Below are 13,404 nucleotides of genomic sequence, written 5' to 3' on the forward strand. Positions count from 1 at the left end.
AAAAGGACGCTAGTGGTTTGCATAGACCTCTATTGTGAGGGGGCGGATTTTGAGGTGGATTCGGCATCAAAATCCGCCCCGTGTGAACGAGCCCTAAGAATGCACAGCACTAATATTTTACAAGTAAAAATGTGCAGAAATCTTAAGCCTGTTTCACATCTGCATTCGGTATTCCGTTTGGGGGGTCCCCAAGCAGAAAAACCGAAAGCATTGACAAGCGGTGAGCAATAAAAGCACACGGAACCCATAGATTATAATGGGGTCCGTGTGTTTTCTGCGCGGTGTTCGCATGAATCACGCGGAGAGGAAAGTAGTTCTTGCAGCACTTTTCTCTCTGCATGATTTGTTCGGACACCGTACAGAAAACACATGGACCCCATTATACTCTATGGGGTCCGTGTGCTTTCACTGCACACCGCTTTTTAATGCATTCGGTATTCCTAACGCAGATGTGAATCAGGCCTTAGACAAAAATTCTGACGATGTTGAAATTCTCGATGTTATCTCTTTCCCTTTTGCATTGCACAACCAGAATTAGCATTAGTGTAAGTATTCTACAACCAGATCCTACTTGTGATAATGTAATATGTAATCTAGTCCTGGGATAATGGAGATGTCTGGATCCCCCACTGTGAGGATATCTCCAAAAACTGCAGTTTGCTTACTTGAAGAAAAGGGTGGGCTACCTCACGTGAGCCAAGACATGGAAGTCTGCCTCAGACCTTGACAGATACGGATTTCATTGAGACGGCTGCTCTAGTCCCTCCACTAAGAAATAGAATATCTATGGAAAATTTGGTTTCACTCTGTTATTAGAGAAAATATCCCGCTGGCTCTGGGATCATATGCTGCTGGGCTCTGTGGATAACTTTATGTAATAAATGGGGAAGTGGAGTTTCTAGTTTTCTAGTTCGTGTGACTTGCAGTGCTATATGTTCTCACATGGTGGATAAATATCAGAGCATTGACAATTAAATATATTTAATATTTTTATATGACAGATCGTTTATATCTGTTAAACCAGCAACATTGTCTCTCAGTGGACTAGAACATATGTGGGCAAATTGCTGAGAAACATTTATCCTATACTCTAATAAGGTTGCAAGTGCCCAGTGGGCGGTCCTGAGCTCAGAGTGCACATGCTCTTCACTATAAGCCCTGCCCGGTGCTGCCTACTTGGTCTTGGTTGAAGATTCCAGTGTTGTCCTCTGCTCTACACTGAATTCTCACACGTGCACCATATGATCTTAGGAATGCACATGCCCGCCACGTTACGAATGTCCAGTCCCACCGAGTCGCTAATGTCCAGGCCCACGTCTGTACTAAGGCATCTAGTGGAGCATTTCCTATAGGGTACAGTTGCATATAGTAGTACAGTCAGACCTCATGGAGTGGTGGGATGTCATATTATGGCCCCATACAAGTATGAGGTGGTAAAGATTGTGCAGATGAGACCCCCTGTATGGATTGTAAATGGAGGAGACGTCCTATGCCGATTTGCCTAGCTGTAGTATCATAAATGTAGAAAGTGAAGCAATGGCTGCTATGACTAGTGGAAAGAATTCCCTGTACTATGACATTTTAGGTACCTTTTATTAGTTTAGTCATGGTCTGCTGGGTGATAGATGGACACCATGTGTAAGATAATCTGCTCACATTCCTCAGGCGCCTAATCTTCTTTCCTTCTTTATGTTGCCTTATAATATTTTTGCAAGAGTCTGTTGGTTTCTTGTGCAGATGCTTTAAGGCCGAGGTCACAAATTGCGGAAAAGCAGCTTTTTTTTGTTGTTGTTGTTGCCAAGATGGCTTCTAATAGAATGTAAAATATAAATTAAGCTCCTCTTCCTTCTTCTAAATCCACACCTGGTTCCAAAAAAATCTGTAATAAATCCCCCACACCTTTTCTGCGACATGTGGCCTCAGATCCGTTTTCACTAGCCAGTTAAAAATTGTACAAGGGCAGCTCCTATGTTTCATACACTGCTTTTTGCTTTATATCCCTTTACTTATTAAGCACCTACCCATAAAAATAAACCCCGGTTGGCCAGTATGAATGTAGAAAAAAATATTAACGTTATTTGATAAAAGATTGAGAAAATGCCACAAGCGTTACTGTATTTTCCTCTGCTCTTGGGCCCTCTTTCCTGATTATTAGATAGGCCCTTGACAAAAAACACTGGTCACAAAGTGTCTCCCAATTGAGTTGAGATGTAAAAGGGCTTTCCCCGATCCCTAAGGAAAGGCCATCCGCGTCTGATATGTGGGATATGACACCAGACCCCACACAGATCAGCAGTGGACGGAAACAAGATATGGTCTGATCCTGGGCTAGGCCTAGTAGGACCTGTGGTTTTTTTTTTAGTCTGTAGCTGCAGAGCATTGATGTAAGGGTATAATACGTGATAATTGTTAAAGTGATAGAAGAATAAAAGAGGTATTAAGGTTCTCACAGTATGTTCCTTCTGCGATCTCGGCCTCCCATTGAATACAGAATCTGATGCTGATTTTGGGTCAGATTCCAGATTCTGAACAGGGCCCCGGCTGATCCTGGTCCCTCTATACACAGTGTAAATGGTGCTCTGCCAGGCACTAGTTAAGATGGGTCACTACTGTAGCCATTTCGGGCCAGGAAGAGAAGACTGGCAGGCGGTCTGGCTACCATTCCAACAGCAGTAGTGGGGGATCGCTCAGGCAAGTAGTGCTACATTTATTTATTTATTTATATTTTTTGTTACATTTTTCCCCAAACTACACAAACCTTATAGATGTCTAAATATTCTAAAAAACTCACCCTTGTACGACCGCATATAGTCTCGCTGTGAGGACAATGGTAGGGGGATTTATACAGGAGCGATCCCAGTATGCATAAGATAAAGCACCTATACTATGACTATCTGAAAAATATCTTTGTACCATGTTACCCAGTGCATATGAATTATAGTCTTCAGTAGTTGATACCTTTTTTAAAGGGGTATTCCCATAACTCTTGTTCTGCAGCCTGCAGGCTCTGTGCTCTCTTCCCTTCCTGGATTTCTCGCACATTGGTGGGCGGGGTTTCACTTGCTCTGCTATCTGCTATGATCCACAGTATGATGTTGATGTGGAAACTGATGTAGCAGAGCTGGATTTGAGTCTGTTTGCATTACATGCAGAGGTAACGGACTCCTTATCTCAGCCCTTATTAGTCAAATTCAAGTAAACCGGCTGATAAGTGGAAAAGCTGAAGATGGACAGCACAGTAATCCCGGAGCTCTCACCTCCCCCCTCCCCTATATGAGGAGCTCCGGTGCTTGTCAGCCCCTCCCTCCCCCCCCCCCTGAGAGCAGGCAGCTACATCACTTGACAAATGAGCAGATAAGCCCAAGGGCCAGTGTCAACAATGAAGTGAATAAATTAAGATAGCGGCCAAACAAAGCAGTTTTGATAAAGCAATGTATTTAAGAAAAGTCTTATATCCACATAAACTAGCAGTATAGATAGGATCCTTGTTATGGGACAACCCCTTTAATGGCTAACTAAAATGATTACAGATTGCAAGCTTTTGGGGCTCTAGGCATAGTTTTATGCCTGAGGAAGAGGCTTGTTAGCCATTAAAAAAAGTATCAACTACTGAAGACTCTCCATTTTTTATATTTCACATCTGATTCTATGAAAACCATATGTAGTAATGTCATTATTATACAGGACAATATGAGGCATCACTTAAAGATGATAGTATCTGCTATTATATCCCAGTCACTCCAAAACGTAGATTGTGAGCTCTAAAGGGGACAGTGATTGACAATATCTGTAGAGTGCAGCGGAATATGATGGCGCTATACAAGGCGCTATAAGGAAGCTAGATAGATCCCTGGAATTTAGTGTCTGCCTGGAAGGATTGTCCCTCACCAAGGCTCTTATGTACATGCACCTATATATTGGAGGTGGTCTGTGAGTAAAGTGTGCAGCAGGCTGCTGCAATTCCCCCTATATTTTCTTCTGGTATGAAGGGTGACTTCTTGTCCGGGCTGAGCCGTCTGCTGCGCCATTCTTTTAAAGAGCTCAAATTTCTCGCTAAATGTGGCTGAGGGAGAAGGAGGGGGGAGCGGGATCAAGTTACACGTTCTGCCTGCGTTCCAGACTTTGCAGCTACACTTGAAGGCTGGAGCCATGCTGACTAGGAGAGAATATGCAATCTCTGCATTCAGTCCAGCCCTGCCCCTGCCCTGGACAGAGGAACGCTGGGCATATGAGAGCACACGTCTCCATACACACCTCCGTACACACCTGAGCAAAGCCTGAACACTGTATAATCTTATATATTATACTCACAGAATTGTTGTAAGACGTCTGTCACTTGCATACAGGAATTTTTTTTTTTTTTTTTAAACATTCCTCGCCTTCCAGGAGACATAACATTATTATTCGCCTGTTGGCATGACTTGTTTTTGTTCAGAATTATTTCCAGTATTTTTACTGTATTATTCTAATCTATAGAGTATTGAAGAACTGCAATTCCACTATTGCAATAAAAAAATGTATATCTTTGTACTGTATCTATATCAGATTTTTTTTTTTTTTTTTTGGGGTGGGGAGGATTAATTCTGACGGGTGAATTACTGTAGTGATTGTAGGGGTATAGGTTGGACTTGATGGACTAATGTCTTTATCCAACCTCATCAATTATGTATGGACCCAGAGCACATATCTTATTACATATGGACCAGGTTCAGCTACTGCGCCCACATTTGCGGTTCTTGTACAGTGGATATCATTAAAGGGTTAACTAGAACTTGAATATAAGCTGGAGTGACGCATTAAGGGTAAGTTCACACTGGGTTTTTTGGTCCAGAACCTGAGGCAGAGGCCACCTCAGGTTCCAGACCAAAAGCTGGGTAGCCACGACTGAAAGCTGGTGTACTGCATCGGCATCCAGTCCCAGAAAAAGAAACGGCTCCCAGAAAAAACTCCTGAGCGGCTCCCATTGATTTCAATGGGAGCCGTCTTTTTGGTCAGGATTTTGAGGCAGATACGGCCTCAAAATCCTGACCAAAAAACTCTGTGTGAACTTACCCTAAGGGTACTGTGATGCTGGGATGTGCTTGGCGGTAGAGGCCTCATTGTATGGCAAATCGGTAAATCTGGGTCAGTATATGGTCCCTGTTTGGCTTCTGTCCTACTGGAGGACTGGTCACCTTCCCTTTGCTGCTATTCACACAAACAGCTGCATATAAAACCAATTGATTTCAATGGGACTATTCACATAATCATTTTTTTTATGGCAAGTTTTACCAGAAATGTATAAATTGACGACTGAGTTAAAAGGGATTTTTCCCATATATCGCAGGTGTCCGGAAGGGGTTAAACAGGAAATGCGATGAGCATCTGATTGATGGGCATTGTACTTGACTTTTCTTTGGCAGTCCCTTAGAGATGAATGGAGAGGCTTTGTGTATGCTTGACCACCATTTAAATGGGTGAGGAGGGGGCACAAGAACTCCATTGTTGTGATTGATGGTTGACCCAGTGATCACATCCCACTGGCCAGACACTTCTCATGTATCTTAAGAACAGGTAATAAGTTTATCTCGAGGAAAGCCTGTAACAATCTCTGCACGTAGATACAATGTCAGAATAAGATTGACTAATGGTCAGTTTCTTCTTCTTTGTCTAAAAGGAACATCGTAAGGAAAGATACTAAATACTTGTGTTGCTCAATAAATACAAAGCAACTCCTAAAACTGGGAGAGCAGATTGTTAGCGGACTGGACGTTATATGTATATATACTGTATACAGCATAGTGTGGATAAAAATGTAGTAGAGCTAACCCCGACTGCAATTGGTTAAACAGCTGCTGCGTAATATCTTATCGTAGGAGACTTCATAGAACATTGTAGCCACTGGAAAAGAAAAAAACATTTTCATATTTAATACAATATTTCATGTGGTCACTGGTTTCATAACGGATCTTTCACCACCTCCAATTCCAGCTCTTTACATCATTTAATAGGTGCTGGTCCATTGATTTTTGAATTTTTCTGTAGCCCCCACCATTCCTGAGCAATCATCGCTGTCAGTTTTGGTGCCTGAGATACTATTTAGTCTCTGTACTGTCAGGAGGGCGGTGTCAAACAGGAGCAGACAATGGGTGTGATTCTGAGCTCTGACACTGGCTGCCTCTGATTGGTGCACTGAATCACGCCCCCTGCCTGACACCGCCCACCTGACATCACAGAGCTTACTTGGCACATCAGGCACCAAAGCTAATAGTGCTTGCTGCTTGTTCCTCTTTAATAGTGTTTGGCAGACCAGGTGTAGTCATGCTGTGTTATGTCCCTTTAAGACTACACAAGGCAGACGCCATGCTGGTTATATGACCGATGAGTAGTCACTACAACAACTAGTACAGAAAGCAAGAGCCGCTTCAAGGGAAACCCCACAGATACAGACCTAACACTACACAGCTTGGGACATAATGAAATTCCCATACTCTGAATGGGATAAAAATTTAGAATTAGTAATCCTTGCCAATCCCTTGTTTCCATCCTGGAGGTTAGTGCTAATGCATTGCGGGTCATTCATACAATCTACATCAGTTGTACATTTCAGCCCTTACGTACTTAGACTGCAAACATCTGGCACCCTTCAGATACACATGTGTCAGACATGTCTCCATAGAAAGGGGGCAAATGTAAACTGTGCTAAGCACATGAGGTGTCCGGTGAAAATGACCTCCTTGAAAGGTGCCTGTCGTAGCCTTTTACTAGCCCTGTGTGTCCATGTACACAATGTGCACACTAGTAAACAAGCAGGCATTGCCGGTGCAGGTGTTGTCGCTGGATCCTGCTATCAGTCATCAGTAGAGGGCGAGGTTTGTGTCTGTCAGCACTCACGGCTTGGGATCCTGGAAGGTTTGGCAGTGCTAGAAGACACACCTTACCAGCCATTAGTATGAAATACTCTGATCCCAAGTATAGATGTCTGTCTGTGCAGTCATACAGGGGAGAACTGCAGGAATGAAGAATGGAAAGCCAACCTAGTTGTCCCACACAGAACCAAGATACAGCTAGTTCCAAAAATAAACCCCAGACAAGGGGTTAAGCAGCTCAACAGGAATATTACACAATAGACAGTTACAAGGTAGAAGTGCTGAGTGAAAGTACGTTGGGAGATTTAGCTTGCATGAAAAAAAATTGACATTTTTGCTAAAAAAAAAAAAAAAAAAAAAAAAGAAAAGAAAATACCGTAATAATCTGATGTGTTTGAACATACAGTAACACCCCCCCCCCCATACATATGCTGAATGTCTTTGCTTTTCCATCACTCTGCACTTGCCTATTTACTTGGCTAAAGTGATGACCTTATGTGATGAAACACAGTTAGGGCCAGCGACGGTGTATGGTCACGTGCTGTAGGTCCTGCACATGTATTAGGAGAAGGGAGTCAGGTCCTAATGGGTAAGATGCTTTAGAAAAACGGAAACCTAGAAATAAGCCTAAGGCCCAGTTCACATCTGCATTCGGGAAGCCCGAACAGAATACTGAATGCATTAAAAAGCGGTGAGCAATGAAAGCGCACGGTCCCCATAGACTATAATGGGATCCGTGTGTTTTCTGCGGGTTGTCCACATGTCAAAAGTGCTGCATAACTGGGCAAGAAACGGCCTGTAAGGCGGTGTTTATTTTTTGTATATTTCTTATACTTGTGTATTTATTCTTGATGGATTTCTTAATAAAATTTTTAGAGTGAATAGAGCAACATGGCGGCATCAGTTGTTGTTCTTTGTGCTCTTTATATCAGATGATGGAGGAATGTACCCAAAGGACCCTTGAATTCAGGTGGCAGTGCTAAAATATGTCGTCCAAATGCTTTGTGGGTAAATGAGACCCTATTCTATATTGGCTGATGTTACTTGATATGCTCTGCAGGGTTACGGTTCCCCGGTGTCTACCTCAGAGTAAACAATTGCATGTTACAAATGACTTATTCTAATGGATTGGAAAAGAAGGAGGTTGGTAACCTTGGGAGGAGGTCACGCGGATCCTGGAATTCTTCTTTAGTACTGCCATGAGGAGATAAGATTACCCACTGGGTGGTGCAGCTGGGATTATTGCAGGCTTCCTTTTTTCGGTGTTTTTGTATGATTTAGTCCTGTGTAGTCAGTGTTACATTGACTCATAAAGACTTAATGTATTTGCTGTAGTCAGGATCCTACTGGACTGTTTAGATCTTATTTTTACGATGTCCTATTTTTTGTTTTCTAGGTCTGCAAAAATATGCGTCAGTTTCTCACCGCTTTGGAGTTAATGAACTGGAAATACGGGTAAAATCACGGATTATCTAGGTGTCTATAACCTAGTACAGAATAATTAGGTAAACAGTCCAGTCTATTTTATTGTCTGTAATACCTTAACAGTGCACGTCTTGCCAATCGCAAGGATCAATAAAAAAAAAAATATATATATATTTATATATATATATATATATATATATATATATATATATATGCTGTTTAAAGAGGCTGCAGGGTTCATGTGAGTGGCCTGTGAAATGTTAGCAGTACTCATACAGCTTATCCATGGGGGTTGGACCTCCATGGATCTAAAACTCTTGGAAAACTTCTAAAGGGCTTGTTGGATGTTAGGTCAATTATTGGAAACCGCCATTCTTTATGACAGACACTATGCAGGTTATTTTGTTACTGCACAAGACTCCTGTCTTAGGGTTGGTTCACATCTGCATTGGTATTCCGTCCGGGGAGAGTCCGCATGGAGACCCCCCCCCCCCCCCCCCCCCCCGAACAGAATACAAACGCCCCGAACAGAATACAAACGCAATTGCAAGCGCTGTGCTATGAAAGCACGTGGACCCCATAGACTATAATGAGGTCTGTGTGATTGGGAACTACTTTCCTGTCCGCACAATCCCTGCAGAGATCTGACCGTAAACACACGGACCCCATTATAGTCTATGGGGTCCGTGTGCTTTTACTTGTGTTTGGTATTCCATTCGGGGGGTTCCCATGCGGACTCCCCCGGACAGAATCCAAATGCTGTTGTGAGTGAGGGCTTAATATTCTACTATATTGGTAGGGAGGACGAGAAGATTCTGTACTGTACAATGTGTATATACACTCACCGGCCACTTTATTAGGTACACCATGCTAGTAACGGGTTGGACCCCCTTTTGCCTTCAGAACTGCCTCAATTCTTCGTGGCATAGATTCAACAAGGTGCTGGAAGCATTCCTCAGAGATTTTGGTCCATATTGACATGATGGCATCACACAGTTGCCGCAGATTTGTCGGCTGCACATCCATGATGCGAATCTCCCGTTCCACCACATCCCAAAGATGCTCTATTGGATTGAGATCTGGTGACTGTGGAGGCCATTGGAGTACAGTGAACTCATTGTCATGTTCAAGAAACCAGTCTGAGATGATTCCAGCTTTATGACATGGCGCATTATCCTGCTGAAAGTAGCCATCAGATGTTGGGTACATTGTGGTCATAAAGGGATGGACATGGTCAGCAACAATACTCAGGTAGGCTTTGGCGTTGCAACGATGCTCAATTGGTACCAAGAGGCCCAAAGAGTGCCAAGAAAATATTCCCCACACCATGACACCACCACCACCAGCCTGAACCGTTGATACAAGGCAGGATGGATCCACGCTTTCATGTTGTTGACGCCAAATTCTGACCCTACCATCCGAATGTCGCAGCAGAAATCGAGACTCATCAGACCAGGCAACGTTTTTCCAATCTTCAATTGTCCAATTTCAATGAGCTTGTGCAAATTGTAGCCTCAGTTTCCTGTTCTTAGCTGAAAGGAGTGGCACCCGATGTGGTCTTCTGCTGCTGTAGCCCATCTGCCTCAAAGTTCGACGTACTGTGCGTTCAGAGATGCTCTTCTGGCTACCTTGGTTGTAACGGGTGGCTATTTGAGTCACTGTTGCCTTTCTATCAGCTCGAACCAGTCTGGCCATTCTCCTCTGACCTCTGGCATCAACAACGCATTTCCGCCCACAGAACTGCCGCTCACTGGATGTTTTTTCTTTTTCGGACCATTCTCTGTAAACCCTAGAGATGGTTGTGCGTGAAAATCCCAGTAGATCAGCAGTTTCTGAAATACTCAGACCAGCCCTTCTGGCACCAACAACCATGCCACGTTCAAAGGCACTCAAATCACCTTTCTTCCCCATACTGATGCTCGGTTTGAACTGCAGGAGATTGTCTTGACCATGTCTACATGCCGAAATGCACTGAGTTGCTGCCATGTGATTGGCTGATTAGAAATTAAGTGTTAACGAGCAGTTGGATAGGTGTACCTAATAAAGTGGCCGGTGAGTGTATATAAAGGGATTGTCAGAGATAAAAACACATCCCTCGTCCATGGATTATATAAACTCTTATTACATTGAAGTGACTGAGGCTGAGCTGCAATTCCAGACATGGCCTGTAGAGTGGAGAAGAAAGCAGCTGGGTTTTTTTTTTTTTTTAAATCTCCAACAACCCTTTCTACACTAGGCATAGGGACTATGACAATCTGTGCTTGTGGATATCACATACATGAGTTTGGCCAGACAAGGCTTCTTCTTGTACGCTTGATCAGTCATTTTAAGTTGCTTTCCCTTTTGCGTTGTAGAGAATAAAGAAATCCATCCCTGTGTCGTTTACGGTGTGTTTTTGATTTGTATCAATACTCAGCAGTACTTGTATCCAGGCAGGATGGCATGTAAACATGACCATTGAACCCTGCTTTGTCTACATGGTGAAAGCAAAGTGCCCTCTGCTACAGCTGGTGTTCCTAGTTACATATCTACAGGCCTCTCTATATATATTATATATTCCTAAATGGTGTCATTTTTAGGTTAACTTAGTTTTAGTTTTGTGTAATATGTTGCCAGTGTGGTTCCTGCAGACACCTTTGTGGCCCTTCCCAGCCTCAGACCCACCACACCGCCACTCCTTGCATAGCCGAGGCCTGCTCCTTCCCTTACATGTGACCTGTCAGTGTGATTTACTTAGTAAAAAGTAAATGGAGCACCAATCAAATAAGCACACCGATAGAGGGGGACATGTGGTGTCCTAGAGATTGGACCCCCAGCACTGTGACAACAGATAGGGAATAAGTGCACGTAATGGGACATCCCCTTGACAGGCCTTGCTTCCAACACAGCGTCTCTAAGTCCATTATTACAAGTATATTTATATCCTGTACTGTTACGTTGGTTGATCTGTATCTGTGGTTTATCTGATGTCTTTGTGTAGGATCTCTGACAACTGTCTTCAGGCTAAGTCAGCATCATTTCATCTTCAGTTATCAAACAATTCAGTTACAAACCGTTCATACATGTAGCTGTCTAGACACATATATATATATATATATATATATATATATATATATTTATATATATATTTATATATGTATGTGTGAGTATATATACACACATCATATAGTAACATTAATAAGATATAAACTGAATGAACACAAGAGAAATGTAAATCAGATAACTATCAGCCTTTGCCTTCAAAACAGACGGTATAAGTAACGCCCATCTGTTACCATTCGTCAGCCATTGACAATAAAGGGGTTTGCCGGGCAAAATTTATATATATATTTTTTAAAAAGTGTCTGTTAGTGCTATTAATGGGTTAATAAATGCACCCATATACCTTATTAGCCCTGTTTTGAGTGATTTCTGGGTGTTTCCTGCATTTGTTTACCTGCTTCTGCTTCTTGCTATGTAATTTCCTTACGGATTCCTCTTACCATTGAAATCAATGGGATTCTTCATTTTTTAACTGGTCTATTAGTATACGTTAAAGGGATTGTCTCACTAGAATACCTTTTTAAACTAAATGCACGTAGACATAGCCTTAAGTAAGGCTATTTTTCTCTTACCTTTATTATTTTGATCTGCGTCACCATTCCTTAGAAAGATCTACTTTTTTCCCATATGTAAATGAGTTTTCTCACAGCACTGAGGACGTCCTAAATGCTGCTTGAAAACTCTCCAGAGACGGCCTCTGTCTTCTTCTCCTTTGGCCATAGGAAAATGGCCAACAGACATGCGCAGTCGGTACTTTTTAACGAAGAGGAGTGCACAAGAAGAAGACTAAGGCCGTCACTGGAGAGTTTAATGTTTATTCATGGATGCTAACAACGGACACTAACAGTAGTGTAAATGCCCCTAACCCATCCTATACATTTTGTGAGTACTCTCATGGAGATGCTTGTTCCCTTTCCCTTGTGCAGCCATGTGACCAGACATCATAAGTAGTGCCAAGTGTAACAGCTACTTAATAATATTTTGGGGATCATATGTAGAAAATACTACCTTATCCTAAGTCCCCACGTTGCGGAAACGAAGCTTTTTTTGTTGCAGAATTTGATGCTTTTTTTTTTTTTTTTTGAGCCCAAACCAAGAAGAGCTACAAAAGGAATAGGAAATATAAGGTCTAGTTCACTCGGGGACATGGAGGCGGATTTTGACAGCGGAATCCACGTCATAATCCGCCTCCATATAATGCTAGTCTATGTAGAGGGCTAGCTCTTTTTTTTTTCGCTAGCGTTTAACACTAGGCGAAAAAAGAAGCGAGCTGCCCTTTCTTCAGGCGGAAGCCGCAGCGCGCTGAGCCACGGCTTCCGCCTAGCGGCTGCACCCCCAGATGTCGGCTCATTCATTTGAGCCAGCTACGGAGAGGAAAGCCACGACCACGATGGTTGTGGCGGGTGGGTTTTGACCCGAGAGTGACGCAGCTCCCGCGTCACTCTCTGTGTCAAAATCCGCCCCCACTGCCCCTGTGTGAATGAGCCCTAAAGGAAATTTTTATACTTTTGCCTCTGCTTAATCTACTCCTGACTTTGGCAAAAAAAAAAAAAAAAAAAGCTGCGTTTCCACAACTTTGGCCCCAGCCTTAAACTTATTAGCCTCCTGGTTTATTTCTATTGCACACCATGCTTGCGGTAGTTATAAGTTTCAGGGTAAGTTCACATGGAGTTTTATTAATCAGGATTTTGGTCAGTTTTTTTCCAGGAGGCGCTTGTTCCAGCTCCCGAAAAAAGAGGCGACATGGTCATTCTTCAGGAGGATTCGCCTCGCGACATCCACCTGAAGACACTCCCTCCTCCCAATTAGGCCCATTCATTTGGGCCTAATCTGGAGCAGAGTGCGCAACGGGATGCCGGTGCAGTGCACTCCAGTCGCAGCTACCCATATTTTGGTCTGGAACCTGAGGCAGCCTCCATCTCAGGTTCTGGACCAAAAAAACCCCTTGTGAACTTACCCTTACTCGGTCTCCTCCTCATTAACAGATTACCTTACTGGGCTGCTCGATAGTATGTGTTACATTACACCATTCTGTTTTGAGATGGATGGAACTAGTGATGGGGTGGTTTGGGTCTCCTTACTCTTCTAT

General features: G+C 43.0%; 1 protein-coding gene across 2 annotated transcripts in view; it reads left to right on the forward strand.

Annotated features, from left to right (window-relative positions):
• BMPR1A (bone morphogenetic protein receptor type 1A) overlaps nt 1–13,404 on the forward strand; it is a 62,505-nt gene that overhangs the window by 15,272 nt on the left and 33,829 nt on the right. For both annotated transcript variants that reach the window (XM_075258440.1, XM_075258441.1), the window contains exon 2: nt 8,245–8,353. The gene's annotated coding sequence lies outside the window, so the exon portion shown is untranslated. The remainder of the gene's footprint in view (nt 1–8,244; nt 8,354–13,404) is intronic.

The sequence above is a fragment of the Leptodactylus fuscus genome, chromosome 10 (genome assembly GCF_031893055.1).
Source record: "Leptodactylus fuscus isolate aLepFus1 chromosome 10, aLepFus1.hap2, whole genome shotgun sequence".
NCBI lineage: Eukaryota > Metazoa > Chordata > Amphibia > Anura > Leptodactylidae > Leptodactylus > Leptodactylus fuscus.